Below are 4,461 nucleotides of genomic sequence, written 5' to 3' on the forward strand. Positions count from 1 at the left end.
TATTATGGTCCTGATATTTTTATGGACATTATGGACTTGTGGAACAATATGTGTTAGATGATAAGGATGTTGATTCCAGGGACTTGGAAGTTGCAAAATTTTGTACTTCCTGATCCTATGACTGAGTCTAATTGTTTGAAGGATCCTTTTCCTCCCTCTTTCACAGAGACTAAAGGAAAAAAAATGATAAACTGGCATTCATAATAAAACAATCACTAATTTTCTAAAAGTGCATCCTTGAGAGCATATTCATTCACTAGAAATATTAACTTTTCCAAATATACCAAGAACTTGCTTTGACTTTGTTGCCAAACTTTGGGGATAATCTTATACCTAACAAATTACTCAAAGAGACCACTTTCTTTGCTGCTGTTTTTCACCAGCATGAAATGTTAGCGAGCCACAAGCTCTCTTAAAACAGGTTCAGCTGCTCTGTTTTATATATAGCAAAAGGACTGTTAAAAATACCCATTGCTGGGTGCATCCCATGAAGACAGCTTAACTTGTCGGTGACTAATAGTGAGGAAGGCGCTTGCTAAACCAACATGTCTGAATTGCTGAAATATTTTGATAGGAGATCCTGGCTTGGAGCTTCTAGATCTGCACTTAAAAGAAGTATTAAGGAAGCTTCTCATTATGTCTTTGAAACTCTTGGAGTTTCTCCAAGCTTTTGCTACCCGAGTGTGTCTCTGTCCTTCTGTCTCTCCCTCTTACACACACACACACACACACACACACACACACACACACACACACACACACCATCAACAAAAGCCAGGCTGCAGCCTCAGACTCCAGACGCATGCATCAATCATAATTGCAGCTCTGCCAGCAGTCATGTAACTGCTTAAAGACCTCAACAGCCTTCTGGCACTTAAAGGGGGAAAAAAAAAAAAAACATCTAATTAATCACAGGTGAAACAGCTTGGACCGTCTCCAAAAGCCCCTGAATTTACTGCCAAGCTTTGATGCTAATTTTCTTTCTAAGTAACCCCCTAAAGAAATTTACGATTAGGTAATTAAAGTAATGAATAAAGAGATACTTAGGTGGAGGGAAATGAGGAGAGGGAAAAAGTCTATATTTCCACCCTGTAATAAACGCATCTGGGTATGCATCATTTGTGAACCCCAACTTAAAGGTCCCCAAGTGACTTTCTCCTGAAGAATATTTTAAAGATCAATATTTGAAAGACCAAAATCAGGCATATAAATGAAGTTGGGAGCAGGTCATTCTGCTAGGGCCTCTAAGATAGGCAAGGGAATATATATGGCCTTCAACCAGATACTTACTCTTGACTTTTTTTTTTTTTAATGTCACAGCTTATGTCCTATGGGAAGCTTGTTGTGGTTTCTTCTGTGAGCTGATTGGCTGGCATTACTGGGTTTGATTTAGAACTCACCTCTCTCCTGTTTCCCCAGGTTCCTCCTGGGATAGATTCTAGATTTCTGGTTTTAATTGGCTGGAGAGAAATTGTTTCATTCTTTTGTCCTTAAAATTGGAAGTGTTCAGTAGGGAGGACTTTAGATTTTATAATTTCAGCCCAGACCTTCCCTCCCTGACACTTAACATAGGAACACTACAGGAATGGGGGACGCCAGCTAATTGGTTACTTTAAGTTACAGAATTACACAGAAATGTTCTGTGTTTAAATAACGAATCAAACAAGCTTCTGGTAAACTTCTAAGTGCCTAGAGCTTCAACCCATGTTGGAAACTCATGCCAGCAACTATTTTGTTTGTCTTAATAAATATAGTGTGATAAGTACAATACTTTTTTGAATAATTCAGAATCTTGGATTTTTTGAGTGAAAAGCGCTTTACTCTGAATTATATCAACACGGCAAAATAGTTTGTACAAAGATAGAGCAGATCCACATTTTGTCTCTTTACCATGTCTAATAGAATGTGAGTGCTTACTATTTATTATTTATTGGGGATTTATGTAAAGAATGTATGAGACAATTGAGGATGTAATTCAGCGATTAGAGCCCTTGCTTAGTATGTATGAGGCCCTGGGTTTTCCACCCCTAAAACAAGAAGGAGGAGGAGAAAGAGAAAAAAGAGGAGGAGGAAGAGCAGATTGCAGTAAATCATCACTGTCTCAAAAATATCCTGGAAATTTATTATTGTTCTTCTTTTCTTCCTTTTCTCCTTCTTCTTCACTAAGCTACTCTATGAATTTACATATATATATATATATATATATATATATATATATATATATATATATATTTGTCCTCTACTGAAAGAAATAGGGTAAAGATCATAAATGCCTGATTTTGGTCTTTCAAATATTGATTTTTAAAATATTCTTCAGGAGAAAGTCACTTGGGGACCTTTAAGTTGGGGTTCACAAATGATGCTTTATAATGAGACAGGTAATTTTATAGTTTAGTACTTATTTTTGGACTGAGGATACTGAGCCTCAGAGAGGTAAAATGATTTGGCAAGGATACACAGCCACCTAAAGGTAATAGGCTTGGAAACCAGATATGCCTGCACTTGTAAACAGTCCCTGCCATATACCAGCTGGGGACCTTGAGAAACGACTTGCTTTCTGAGGTTCTTATTCTGACCTATAAAATTAAACAATAATATTCTTGAGGTGAAGATTAAATGCACTAATATAATAAAATGCTTAGCACCATACTTGGAACATGGTACATGACAAAAAATATTTATCTCTTGTTTCTATTTATTTCAAATTTTCTGGGGACTCAGGATGTGGCTAACTGGTAAAGCACTTGCCTGGCATGCATGAGGCCCTGGGCTTGATCCCGAACGCTGCAAAAATAAATAGACAACAAACAAATATTGAAAAATAAAAATCTTCGATTTAGTTGTGATTTTTTTGGTGGATTTTATTAATTATTCATAGTTTCTTACTGCTTTACAAAGAAGGTGGATCCATAGTCAAGGGCAATTCTTTGGTTGCTCACAGACATGTGGATGCAGCCAGAACTCAATTGCTCTGCAGAAGAAAAAGCCACATATTTCAGAGGCCTCTAAATCAGTGCTTCATTATCCTCCTAGGTAACAGAATTATATGAGTTTTGAATTTATTCCTCATTAAGGACTAAAAGAGCCTGTCCCCAGGAAAAGCAATTTCAAGACATGAGTGAGCCCCAGTGAAGAGGTAGTATATGGTGTGATGTGAGATGTTCCCCAAAAGATCATGTGTGAGACAGTGCAAGAAGGTTTAGAAAAGAAATGATGGATTATGAGAGCCTTAACTGAACCCATGTGTTAATCACCTGATAGGGATTAACTGGGAAATACCTGTAGGCAGGTAGGGTGTGGCTGGAGGAGGTGGGTTGATGGGGGCATGCACTTGGGGTTTAGATGTTGTCCATGAGGGGGCGCTCTCCCTCCCTCTCTTTGTCCCTTGTCCCTCCTTTCTCTCTCCCCTCTCCCCCCACCACTTTCCCTCTTCCCCTTTCTCTTCTTCCCTATGTGATGCCTGAGCCACTTTCCTCCAGCACATTCCCATACTCTTCCTCCATGATGTTCTACCTCACCTCCAACCTCCAGGAATGGAGCCGGCTGTCTACAGACTGAGACCGCTAAAACTGTGAGCCTCCAAATAAACTTTTATTCCTCGAAGACTGTTCTTGTCAGGTCTTTCAGTCATTGTAGCAAAAAAAAAAAAAAACTGACTAAAACAAGTGGGGAACAGGAAGAGGAGTCATTTAAGGATCGGGAAAGACCCCCCAGTCCTCCTGAGTCAGGAGGTCATCGTCCACTCACCCCTAATCTCTGTTTTCCTTCCCAGGCTCAACGACCCCAAGGCTTCGCTCCTCTCTGAGTCTTTATCAAAAAGCTGAGAGAAGTTGGAGAGTCCTGCCAAATAGGAATTAAAAATGACAAAACCACTGATTAGATCTGAGGTGACAAGAATGAGAAATAAAAGCCATTAGAGCCCATTTGCAATGTGCCCTCAGCAAGTCTAGTTTCAAGGTGCTCCTCCAAAGATTATTAATGACATGACAGTGTTTTCCGTGCAGGAATCTGATATGTGAAATAACACTGGTGTACACACACTGCATTGTAGATGGCAAGAGGGACCTGCCCTCATTTATTTAGTTTTTACAGATTTGAAGAGACACCCTAATTCGGCTGTCAGGGTGAGTGCCAGTGTTAAGCACCCAGCCCTTGGAGGAACAGATTTCCACAGTAAGTAGTTTTCTTTGGTAGTAAGAGCCAGCAAAGGGTTTGGCCCAGGGGCTAAACCTGGCCTTTCACCTAAAGTTTGTACAGTCAGCAAGCAAAGAATGCTATCACATTTTTAAATGATTAGACAAATTAAAATAAGACTAGTTTGTCACCCATGGAAATGTGATAAAATTCAGATACCAAAGTCCGTAAGTTAAGTTTTATTGGAGGACAGTCATTCATATTCATTCGTTTATATATTGTCTCTGACTGCCTTTCCACTACAATGGCAGAATTCAGCAGTAGAAA

At 39.3% G+C, this 4,461-nt stretch overlaps 1 long non-coding RNA gene across 1 annotated transcript; it reads right to left on the minus strand.

Moving 5' to 3' along the window:
* Positions 1 to 2,814: 2,814 nt before the first annotated feature.
* Positions 2,815 to 3,828, minus strand: LOC144370632 (uncharacterized). The gene is made up of 2 exons (XR_013430535.1): positions 3,748 to 3,828; positions 2,815 to 2,971 (listed from the first exon to the last, which is right to left on the minus strand). It is a non-coding gene; the product is annotated as an uncharacterized LOC144370632 (long non-coding RNA).
* Positions 3,829 to 4,461: the final 633 nt, after the last annotated feature.

This window comes from Ictidomys tridecemlineatus, chromosome 14, assembly GCF_052094955.1.
Source record: "Ictidomys tridecemlineatus isolate mIctTri1 chromosome 14, mIctTri1.hap1, whole genome shotgun sequence".
Classification (NCBI taxonomy): Eukaryota; Metazoa; Chordata; class Mammalia; order Rodentia; family Sciuridae; genus Ictidomys; species Ictidomys tridecemlineatus.